This window comes from Otolemur garnettii, unplaced genomic scaffold (assembly GCF_000181295.1).
Source record: "Otolemur garnettii isolate 467f Iridium unplaced genomic scaffold, OtoGar3 scaffold00004, whole genome shotgun sequence".
Classification (NCBI taxonomy): domain Eukaryota; kingdom Metazoa; phylum Chordata; class Mammalia; order Primates; family Galagidae; genus Otolemur; species Otolemur garnettii.
This window is the reverse complement of record NW_003852399.1, coordinates 19,371,068-19,384,467: the sequence shown is the minus strand read 5'-3', so window position 1 is coordinate 19,384,467 and position 13,400 is coordinate 19,371,068.

Here is a 13,400-nt window from a genome sequence, read left to right as displayed (position 1 = left end):
CACTTGGGATATATCTTTTGAAAATATGTTAAGACATATGCTGAAAACTTCGAAGTATTAATTAGAGAAACTGAAGAAGGCCTAGGTAAGTGGAGACAAAAACAAAGTCCATAAATTGCTACTTCAATATTGTTAAGATGTCATTTCCCTCCAAATACATCTCTAGATTCAACAAAATCCCAGGAGGCTTTTCTATAGAAACCAAGTGGATTTTAAAAAATGCAAAGGACCTAGAATAGTGAGAACCATCTGCAAAGAACAAAGTTGGAGGACTCACATTACATGATTTGAAGATCATGATGCTATAAACTTATATAATCAATGTGGCATTGCCCAAAAGATAAAATATATAAAAAAATGAAAGTTCACTTACAAAAATATCAAACAAATTCAGTGGGAAATAGATTTTTCAAACAATTACCATATGGCCAAGGAATCCAACTCCTAGGCATTTTCCAAAAGCTATGTAAATGTATATCCATAGATACATGTTATGAATATTCATAGCAGCTTTATTCATAATAGTCATAAACCAGAAACAACCCACCAACTGCTGAAAGCATAAACAAATTATAGTACATTCACACAACTTAATACCCTTCAGCAATAACAAGGAGCTAATTTCTGATGTCTGGAACATCAGGTTGAACCTAGAAACATGGTAAGTAGGAAAAATCAGATGCAAAAGTGATAAACTGTCTAACTGTACCAAAGTCTAGAAAAGGAAAAACTATAGCACCAGAAATCAGATCAATATTTGCCAAGGGCTGGGGATGGAGATAGGGGGATGATTACAAAGAGGATAGAGAGAACTTTTTGGAGTTATGAATTGTTCTATTTCTTGATGGTGGGGGTGGATGCAACTGTTTACTTTTGTCAAAACTCATAAAGTTATTCATTTTAAAATAGTGAGATTTTAGGCCAGATATAGTGGCTCACATCTGTAATCCTAGCACTCTTTGAGGCCAATGACATAGGATCACTTGAGCTCAGGAGTTTGAGAACAGCCTGAGCAATAGCAAGACCCCACCTCTACTAAAAATAGAAAAAAATAGCCAGGTGTAGTGGTGAGCAACTGTATTCCCAGCTACTCAGGAGGTTGAGGCAGGAGGATTGCTTGTACCCAGGAGTCTGAGTTTGCTGTGAGCTAGGCTGATGCCACAGCACTCTAGCTGGGCAACAGAATAAGACTCTGTCTCAACAAAAAAACAAACAACAAACCAAAAACAACCACGTAAAATTTTACTCCTGGTAAATTGTACCTTAAAAAAACCTAACTAAGGAAAAAAAAAGACTCAGAAATACTTTAGTAAGAAACAACTTTAAATATTTTTTTCACTCACACTTTCTAAAATTATTGTTATTAAAAATAATCCTTCTGCTACTTCTTCGTGTTGTAGAAGGTCTATAGTGCTCTACTATATTAATTCTGAAATGTCAATCCAAAAGATCTTCACTGCTACAGGATATGTGAACAGGCAACATAAGACATTAATGATTATTAAAAAGAAAAGACACTTTAATATTTAGGATTGCAGATATAATAGAGGCATAATATTCTGTGTGTTTGAGTACAACCTATAGAGAAGCAACATGGAATAGCTCCCAAGAGGAAAAGAGTTCATTTTAAAGGAATGTCTACTATTTATTAGATGCTGGAAGAGCTGCTGAGAATAGAATCCACAAGACAGAGTTCTTGCCTTCAAGTGTCTCAGAAATAAATGTGGGAGATAGGCCAATCAACTGTTATGTCCAAATTTAACATAATGGATGGAATTCTCGAGGTGTTTACACAGTGATATGGAAGCACTCAAGGGGGACATGCTGTTCTAACTCGGAGGGGCAAGCAAGCAGTGGCTCAATGAAGGGTTCCCCGAGGTGGTGCCTGGCTAACTCTGTTAGCACAAGCTGACTTTAGGTAGGCCTGGGATGTGGGGAAGGGGAGAGAAGAATATAGTAGCAGAAGGAAAAACATGTACAACGTAGGAGATGGGTCTTTGAGAGAAAACTAAAATAGTTAAACCCCACTGGATGTGGAGATTTTGTGGAGATTTTAGTGGTGAGATGATATCAGGTTTGGATTTTAAGAGGCTATTCTAACTGTAGTGTGAAGATTTGGAGAGAGAAAAGCAAAACACAGAAACTAGTTAGGAGGCCTTTATGTAGGTCGAGGTGGGAAGTTCTACAGTGTAAACTTGGGTAGATAAGCAGACATGGGAAAGAGCAGACAAAAGACAGAAATATTTAGGAGGTAAATTTGATACTAGCTGAATTCTGAGTAGACTTTGAGAGTGAAGTAGAACGAGGATCTTTCTGGATCTTGTAAAGAAAACACATTAAGTGCAGTTCCAGGTAAGAATTTTCTCAAATTACTAACATAATACATATCACAATACTTATACAGTTGCACTCCTTACAGTTCTCTGCAGTGTTTAACAGGCAAGATATTATTGAAAATAGCTTGTTGGGTGAATGTACAAATAATGTTCATAATTTCAAATAGGTAGAAAAGAGAGAATTTTTATAATAGAATTTCAAGAATCTATAATTGTTCGCAAGGCCCAGAAAATTTAATTTCTTCTAAAATCCTAAGAATCAAATCATATGAAAGATTTTATAAGACTTAAGACTCAGTATCTTTTGATACTAATATGTATTATGAAGCTAAAGATAGTTATGATAAAAAATAAAGTTCTTTTAGCACTATCAAAGTTTAGACGTTCCATTTCTTTAAACCTTTTCAAAACATTTTATTTGCATTTCTCTTATCAAGAACTGAGGTGATTTCCCATTGCTATTTAAATAGTTAAATTTTTATCCCGCTAAAGTATATGCATGATTTGTATACATTTAACAAAAGTAAATCTTAGTAAATTTTCTGCCTACTGTTTACATCAGTCTAAATCTTTGCTGTTTCTTCCCAAATTCTTGTTTCTGTTCTTATCTCTCTCACTTTCTGTTGAAGACCCCATCTCCAGCTTTATGAACAAAATAAAGATATCTTGCCTGAACTCCCTCTAGCAGGAATTTTCCTTAATAGAAAATTACTTCAAAGATAAAGTTGTAAAAAAGTCCTTCTTAGCTCTAAAAGCTACATGCTGTGATTAAACAGAACACCTGTGAATAGGTTATAGGTAAGAGGAAGAAAAAGATAAAATAAATTGGCTACAATTTATCAAATTAAATTCTTGTTATTTAAAATCTAACATCTTTATTTTTAACTAGGCGAAAAATAAAGTGTATCAGTATATATGTTAATTTATTTGAAAAATATTTACTGGAAGTCTAACATGTGCCAGGAACTTATCTAGGCTATTGGGATACAACAGTGAACAAAATAATCAATAATATCCTGTTTGTTTGGGTTTATATTCTAGTGAGGAGCAACACAGAATATAAAACTAAACCCAAACTGTGCTTTATGTTAAACAGTGAGACATCTCCAGGAATAACAGAGGAGAAAGGGGCATACTAATTGGCCATGGTCAGGTGAAGGGAAAGTTAGAGTATTCTAAGTAGGATTTTTAGGGAAGCCCTCACTAAGAAGGTGACATTGGAGTAAAGACCTGAAACAAGGCTCGGCGCCTGTGGCTCAAGCGGCTAAGGAGCCAGCCACATACACCTGAGCTGGCGGGGTCGAATCCAGCCTGGGCCCGCCAAACAACAATGATGGCTGCAACCAAAAAACAGCTGAGCTTTGTGGCGGGCACCTGTAGTCCCAGCTACTTGGGAGGCTGAGGCAAGAGAATTGCTTGAGCCTGGGAATTGGAGGTTGCTGTAAGCAGTGAGGCCATGGCAGTCTACCCAGGGCGAAAGCTTGAGGCTCTGTCTCCAAAAACAAAAAGACCTGAAACAAGAGAGGCAGCCAATCAGGGAATAACTGAGGTGAAATGACTGGGAAGAGAGGGGGACAGCAAGGCAGCAGAAGGATGTGGGAAAGTGATTTTTTTTTTTTAAGAGACAGGGTCTAGCTCTGTTGCCTAGGCTATAGTGAAGTGGAATTATTATTATTACTATTTTGAGACAGAACCTCACTATGTTGCTCTGTGTAGAGCACTGTCACATCACAGCTCACAGCAACTTCCAACTCTTGGGCTTAAGCAATTCTTTTGCCTCAGCCTCCCAAGTAGCTGGAACTATAGGCCACAATGCTTGGCTATTCTTTTTGTTCAGTTGTCATTGTTGTTTAGCTTGCCTGGGCTGGGTTTGAACCTGCTAGCCTTGGTGTTTGTGACTGGTGCTGTAACCACTGTGCTATGGGAGCCAAGCCTGGGAAAGTGATCTTTCAGGCAGGGCCAAAGCTTTAAGGTAGAATCATTTCTGTGCATGTTTCATGAACAAGAAACCAGGACAAGGTCAGTGGGGTTGGAGCAGAATGAATGAGGAGAGAAGAATAGAAATAGAAATAGTAAGATATTAGAGTAGCAGGCTGCTATAAAGGCCTTATGTACAGAGACAAGCTGTTGGAGGATTTTTGAGTAAAGAAATGATGTGTTTGAACTTATTTGAAAAAATACCACTCTGACTTTTATATTGACAATAAGAGGACAAGAGTTAAGCAGGAACTAGTAAGAAAACAATTGCAATAATTCAGGTAAGAGATAGTGGTGGCGAGGAGTGGTTAAAATGTGGATGTATTTCAAAAGCAGAGCCTGCAGGATTTGCTGACAGACTGAATATGGGGCGTGAGAAAAAGACAACAAGGATTTTGGCCTGAACACCTGAAAGGATCAAGTTGCCAACACTGAGGAGGGGGAGACTATGGGAGAAGCTGGCTTAGATGGGGCTGAAAGAATGGAATATCAAGTGTCAGTTTTAATCATGGTAAGTATGAAATGCTTATCAGATGTCCAGTTGAGATGTCAAGTAGGCAGTTAGATATCTGAGTGATGAAGTCAGAGGAGAGGTCCATGTTGGACACACCAACATAGAAGTCATCAGAAGAAAGATGGTATTTAAAGCCAAAGAACTGGATGAGATTATTAGGAGTGAGTATAGAGAAAGTATTCAATGACTCAGCTTTGTTGCATTCTGATGTTGCCAGGCCAAAGATACATGGAGGAACCAATGAAAGAGTTTAAGTAGAAGTAGTCAGTAGGACAGGAGGAAAACCAAAAGAACAAGCATCCTGGAAGCCACTGTTTAAAATGCTGCTCATAGGACTCAAAAGAAACTATTAGATTTAGAAAGGTGAAGGTCATTTGTGTCCTGGACAAGATGTTTCTGGGAAAAGGCGCATACAAACTTTTGATGGGAGAAATCACAACATGTTTTTATGCTTATGGTTCAGAAGAAAGAGAAGCATGATGATGCTGGAGAGAGAAGAATTTCTGGAATGATGGCCTGAGCTGATTAAAGGGCTTGGTGTCTAGTGAACAACTGCAAATAATGGCCTTAGATAGGAGCCCAAAAAACTCACAAAGGGAAGGTAGAATACATGTTTGCAGAAAATAGCTTATGATCATTTATTAGTGCTATTTTTCTTAGATTTATATTTTATCAGTATATATATTATTTTAATGTAAATTAACTCCTTTTTGTTTTAATATTGTATATGTTTTATTTTCATACGTGACAAAACAATGATCTGTGGCTTTCTTACCTTCAGTCCAAAGAACCCTCCTGAACTTAAGCAATTCCAGCATGCTGTTACACTACTTCAAATTGCAGAAATAACTTGAATCTGTAGCAGACAGTCCAAGCCTCTTTACTGGTTTTTCTTACCTGAGAAAAAAGTAACCAGTTTAACTCATATGGCTAGTCCATGAACAGAGTTAGGCCAGAACAATATTCTCTCTAGTCTATATTATTTATAGGATTATGTCCCTATATCGTATTCCTCATGTCATAATATGCCCCAGGATAATATGATACCCTGGGGTAAATAATATACAACGAGATAATACTTGGTATTTTTTATATGTAAGCTAAATAAAGTACATTGATCTTTTTTCCTATGATTCCCAATGTGGAGCAGATAAGGTATCAATACATTATGTACACTTCTCAAATATTATTATTGATTTATCAATAAATCTAATAAATCAATAACCTAAAATGCCAGACATACCATACCATTTCATAAATTCAAATTGTCTTAAATATAAATTAGAAACTATATTCTTTTTCAAAAATGTTTATATAATTCTATCTGTAATATGCACATATGTGCATACATAAATATATTCATCTACCATTCAGCAACTTAGCATAGTAGTTGAAGTTAAGATTTCATTCTGGGAACTTTAGTTTGCTGAAACAAAAAACAAAGCAAATTCCCCATATGTTATTGATGGTGCCAGTGAACACATGATTGGATACCAGTTTTATTCATGAGATTTAAAACATTCCCACCTTTTCTGTTAATAAAATTTAAACTAAAAAAACAGAATTGGGCATAAAATAAAATGAAACATCAAATTAATAAAACTACTGATTTTATCTATTACTAAAAAAGAATACTTGGATATTAGCAAAAGTGATTTTTAAGAAGAAATGGATTTTATCTTGGGACACTGACTTAATTATCTTTTCCTTTGTTTCATTTTGTCCTAAACAGTTTCCTTTGTTTCATTTGTCCTAAACACCCCAAAGCTAAGTAATTTTGTTAGGGCTGACATAAGAAAATACCACAGACTGTATGGCCTAAATGTAGAAATTTATTTTCTCTCAATTCTAGATGCTAGAAGTCCAAGGTCAAGGTGATGGCAGAATTGATTAAGTGAAGCCTCTCTCCCTGGTTTGTAGACTGTCCTGCCTTCACATGCTTTTCCTTTTCTGTACATACCATAATCACTTTTCTTATAAGGATTAGTCATATTGATTAGACATGAACCAATCCATGGTAATTTACCAACTCTTTAAAGCCCCTATCAAATATAGTCACTTTCTGAGGTACTAAGAGTTACAATTCAAACATATGAGGTTTCTTTTTTGTGGAGGAGGGTTTTAATTCAGCCCTTTAAAACCAGCATAGGAGTCATAGGTAAAATGCATGATTAGAGAGAGCCTTAAGAGATATTTTTCCTTTATATATAATCTTTTAATTAAATTGTAGCTCCATCAAATTAATCCATTGGAATTCATTTTATTACAATTATTAGAATGTTCATTCCTTATCATTTTAAACTGAATAATTCCCCAGTATCCTTCGAACAACTCAAAATGGCAGAATAAATTATATAGATTTCTTTATAATTTGCAATAAACTTTCATATATCCATGTTTAATTTACACGTAATAACCCTGTGAAATCGGCAGTCACAGAAATGTAGAGAATATGGCTCAGTCTAACATTTTGTCTTCTTATTTTTCACTCAGTGGCCATTTAACTACTTTATGCTGTATCTGGAAAAGAGTAGCACATGAAAATTTACATGCATGAGAAGTTGGGAGACCCAAACACTACAAGTTGTAAGTGATTTCCTATCAGACCAAGGGGGCAGAATCAGGGTGAAATTAAGAAGACAGGAGAGGATTATTTTGTAAACTGGACTGAGCTATCCTTCTGAGGACTTATATTAACATACAGTTTACAATCAGACTTTCCTCAGACTCAGATAAAGTCATTTTGAAGCTTTGGCCAATGTATCAAACTTCACATGACTCCCAGGGGAGGACAGTGACTATGGTAAACTAAAATTCTGTGCTCTATTTTTAACGCTGCAGTTTAAAGGGCAGAGCCACATTTTATAGCATCAGTGGCAAACACATGACCTTCCCTTCCTTTGGGGATGTCCCAGAGATAGTTCACCCAGCTTGATCAAATTAACTGAATCATTGTTCCACTCATTGAGCCAGTGTTTTCATTGCCTAAAAATTCACAACTCTGCCAACTGTGGCTACTATTATGGTGTGGTTTTTTTCCTCTTGGATAACACCATGCTTAAAGTTCTCTGTGCAATTTCAGGAAAATCCTTCATGCTAATTTTTCATGTTGAAAAAGTATTATACCCAGGGATAAACTCAAGATCTAGAAAGAATAAGGTGGTTCCCATCTTAAGAAGGGAATCTGAATCTGAATTTATGCTTTATGAAGTGAGGAGAAAACTTCTGTTTAAACATGACTCTATTTCTTTCTCCTTTCCCTGAAGCCTCAATAAAATAATCAAAGAAACTTTTAAAAGGCAAAAAATTAAGAATGATAAAGAGCATGAGAAATTCTTTGAGACAGAAAGCAGATGGACAGTGACACTCAGTATGGGAAGCTACAACCTGCTGTCTGCACAGAAGGCTTTTCACGAAAAACCTTCTTTCATTTTCCTTCTTCTGTTTTTATTTTTACTCTAACTTGCCCTCCAGAAGCCTGGACAGGTTTAGAACATGGAGGTTTGGTGCTAGGGGCGCTGGTAGTAAAGTTCAATCTGAAAACAAGAAGAGTGGTGGAAAGTGGTAGGTCCCCAGATTTTGTCTTCTGCTCCATGCCCCAAAGCTAAGTAATTCCTTCCCTATTTTTTCTCTATTTTGCATCCTGAAAAATACCAACAACTTTGGATTCCAATTGAATTACTAGACCTGAGAGGCTCTGGACAAAGGACACTGGTCAGAAGGAAGTACGAGAAGAAAAGGAGACTGAAGGATTAAGTCCAGACTTTCCTAGTGATTAGTGGAACATCAGTCCCCTCTCTCAACTGTGCTCCTGGAACACTGTCATTGAGAGAAGACAAGAGAATTCTTCTCTGGAGAACCCAATGACCCAAAGGAAAGACCTATTAAAACTGATTTCCTAAAGAAAAGACCTATTGAAACTTAGATACCTATGGAAATTGGGATGTACTAATTTTTTTAAAGTAGTCTCAATGCCAATCATCATATAGTTAAGGTACCTTGTTCACAAACATATAGAGTTTCCACAGACCTTATGAAATAGCTAAGTATCGCAAGACATATTGAGTCTTCAATACTAAACACAGGCACTAACCTACCAAAGCAAACAATCAAAGAAACAAACACTCCTAGAGGAAATGAAAACATTGAAAGGAATAGAATATAACTTTAAAGAACATCCTCTGAGGTATTTCAGACAATTATTGTAGTTCATTTCTTAGTTATTGGTTGTTAGGAACAGAAAATCATTCAAACTACCTGAATTATGGTGGGGAATTTATATATATATATACCTCTTACATAATATAAAAGAAAAACAGCATGCTACAACAGAACCGAGACAAGAAAAACTTTTGGAAATAAAAAATAGGATAATCAAAAAATTTCAATGGGAGATTTGAAAGATAAAGTAGAAGAATGATAACATAGAGGCGATGTAGAAGAAGATAGTAAACAAAAATATCAAAGATACAGAAAAAAGAAATGAAAAGTAAAGAACTTACAGGATCCAACAAAAGATCCAGCTTTAAACAAGAAAATGGAGAGAATGAAATTATCAAAGGAAATACACAAGAAAACTCCCTAGTACTGAAACATCCAGAAAACATTCTAGATTAGAGCAGAGGGCTAGAAGGAAAAATAAAAGGAAGAAGAAAAAAATTGATACTACTTGGAAAACAATACCAAAAAAACAAAAAACAAAAAACAAAACTTAAGTAAACTAAGGCAAATGAAAAACAAATAAAAACAAGCAAATGAAAACTCCAGGTAGTTACTAATTCTAGGGGAAAAAACAAAGCGTTATATCAGAAAGAAGGAGTAAAAGAGGTGTCCTACTTGGGTCTGTGACACAGTAAAGTAAACCCTATGAAGGATGGGGAAAGGGAAGTAATGCAGTAGAGATAAGACTGATACATTGGGATAGTGGAAAAATACAGAAATACTAGAGGAAACATATTTAGAAGAATTCATACTTGGTTTGGGAAAGAAGGACTGGCATTTAGTGAAATTTGGATTAATAAAAACTGTGTTCCATACATCTGATAAAAATAAAAGTCAATTAAAACTAATATAGAAGAAAAATCAAAATTATAACAAAGAAATTGGGTAAGAAATATTGAAAAACTAAGAGTTAAGACTTAGACATTTGCTATATATATATATATATATAGCATTGTCCATAAAGACCATTTTCAATTTAAAATATTAAACTATTTTAAATTGTTTGGAGATGTGGAGCATCCATTAGAGGTAGACAAACTATTTTAAAGTGTACACACACTTTATGGACACCCTGTATATGTGTGTGTACATATATTAATGTATAAACTATATACACATAACATCAAAGATACATATCATATACACTTTATATATATGTATAATGTATTTTAAAAATCTTTTAAATGTAAAACTGACCCCAACTTATAATAGATTTTTTTTAGCATGGTGAAATATTTCTCTTATTTTCACATTCTGTTAATGCCTTGATTTACTAAACTTATGCTTTTGTTTGACCTATTTAATTTTCCATGACATATACACTAACTTTTAAAAAACAAAATTTAAAGGACCAAACTGTCATCACGGCATTCTACCAAGTTAATAGTAGTAACTCTATAAGAATATATCTCTGCAAAACTTTGCTTTCAAAGTAAGGCCAGTGACCAGTTTATTTCTTGCTATTGGTTGTAAGGAACAGAAACTCACTAAACTAGCTAAGTTATGATAGGGAATTCATTTAAAGCAGCAGTTCTCAAGCTGTGGGTTGCGATGCACAGGAACTGTATTAAAGGGTGTATAGCATTAGGAAGGCTGAGAACCACTGATTTAAAGCAATATTGAAAGAATAAAGCACTATTTAAAATTCAAGGTTAGGTGAGAGTAGAACAAGGAAATAGAATGCAATCAAGATAAAAGACTGTTAGAATACTCCCAGCTATGCACACACACACACACACACACACACGCACGCACGCAATCTTATCTTTCAGGATAGTTCCAAGACCTCTAATGGATGCTCCAAACCTTGGATGATACCAAACCCTATACTACACATATCAAATATTTTTTTCTACACATATATACTATGATAAAGTTTAATTCACACATTATGTACAATAAAAGATTAACAATAAGAAATACAACAATTAATACACTGTTCACAATTTCATGGATTTATTCTTTCTGTAGATTTTAGAAATCTCAACATATTATTTTTTCTTTCCTTATTAAGTCAAAAACTTTCAGCTTTTCACTTAAAGGAAGAATTTTAAGGTTTCTCTCTGGCACATCCAAACTGCCAGCATCACTACTCTTGGAATTTGGGGCCATTTATTAACTAAAATAAAGGTGATTTGAATGCAAACACTGCAGTATCTCAATAGCCAATCCAATAAGGGAAAGGGCTACTCAGATGATTGACCAGTGGGCAATGTACACAGGGTAGATGCCTGGATAAAGGGATAATGCATATATGGGTGGGACAAAGCTTGATGGCATGATATTTAATTATGCTATTCAGAATAATATGAAATTTAAAACTCATTGTTTATCCCTAGAATTTTCCATTTAATGATTTCAGACTGCAGTTGGCCACAGATTACTGAAACTGTGAAAAGCAATCTGATGGGTGATCAGGAACTGGACTTCATTCTCTTTATTCTTTCTCCAGTCCCACACGGACTCTCATCACATGAGCTTTCGATCTGCCTGAATCATTGTTCTTTTTCTCTGTGGAAAATATTTCTATGTGTCACCCAAACCCAAACCCATAGCCATGCCAGGGTCAGCTATGTAATCTTCCTAAATAACCCAAAGTTGCAGACTAGGATTTCTAAGTTCCAATTCTAAATTCTTGGAAAAATGAATCTAACTGGCTAAGTATGAGTCAGGTGCCTACAATAGATCCAATCAGGTGTGTGTGTATGTGAAAGTTTTGCAGGTAGGATGTCATAGGATGTGATGCTCACTCAGCAGGGGCTGTAGGAGAAAAGGCTGATAAATAGGCAAGTGGACTTAACACATTTGCTTTACCTTTTCAGCTCTCTTGATAAGGACTAAAAAGTATCCCTAGCCCAGGTCCTCCAACAAAGTGCATATTCAATAAAAATATGATGTGGTGGTGACATGTGAAAAGTGTAAAGAAGAACATATGTGTCTCGCTCTTGTTATTCTTGAATATCTTTTCCACACGCATGCAATGAAATTCTAAATTGGGGTTATTACAAAGACCTCACAGAAATATAGATTAGTAAACTATGGATAAAAATGTAACAAATAAAAGTTACCTTTGCTTGTTGAAGTATTATTTTTAAATTTACTTCAGGCTTCTATTTAAATAATACCATGAAAATATTACACGGTTTGCTAGATTATGTTCTACGAGTGTTGAATGATGAATGAAAAAGACTGTAGAAATGGTCCATGAAATGATGACTTTATTGCAGTGCTTATTCTAACCACTTACAAGTTACTTTATTCATGTGTCAGCTGCTGTGCTATGCTTTCACAGACATTTTCACATTTATCTTCTCAAGAGCCTTCTGGGATAGGTATTATTACTTTCTATCAAATGCAGTAGTCAAATATTAAATGTAAAATTGCATTGGCAATAACTGCGAAACCCAGAAACGAAGTCAAAGCTTTAGGATCCTAATGAGTATCAGTGTTTTAATATATTAGCTGTGATTGAAAAACTACCTAAAGCAACAGTTTATTTTTGGCAGTTAACTGTGAGGAATAGCATGTCCTTATCTTTGTATCATGTATTTATTCAGATTGTTATTTGCATGCCTATGATTTCATTTGGGTGTCTATTCCTTAGTGACAATTAAAATAAATGTCTCTTCATAGGTTTGTCCACTTGTAGTTAAAAGATATATTTTAGAAGCTCAACTGCTTGAGTCTTTTAGCAAAAGAGTTTTTATATTTTACTGAGTAATAATGCGTATACTTTTTCTTTCTCAAATAAAAATATTCTTTATCTCTTCCACTTTTAAAAAAGCTGCCTATTTATCTGCATGTAACTGATATTAAATGACAGTACTCTGAAACTTTAGTGAATTCTCAAATCAGACTAGTGTACTCTGGTTGAACTTTTGTTTTCCAGCTAATTGTGCTTAGTGTGCAGCTCAGGTTGATAACTTGTCTGTGTTGACATTTGAGTATCTATTCAGATACCGCACTGCCAGTTGTAACCATTTTCATAACTGGTGAGCCAAATTTAGCCCCTGATAGTTCAAAAATATTTAACTGTTATCATTAACACTTCTCAAAAAATGATACTAATATCATTTTTGTTTTTCATTTCCTAGCATTTTTAGAACGGGAAAACTTGTGCTCAAAATTAATGGTTTGGGTACCATTTAGTCTACAAACTAAATGTAAACCTACCAGACAAGTTCACATTTTAAAAATATATAATGCGAATCTGACCCTTTCTGCCCTATAAAGGCATGTTGAAACAAGCTAGATTAGTAACAGCCATAAATACTATTTCTGGCTACTAAATTATTTATTCCTTAAATTAATAAACTAGGTAGTATCTTAATTAGGGTAACCAATACATTAAA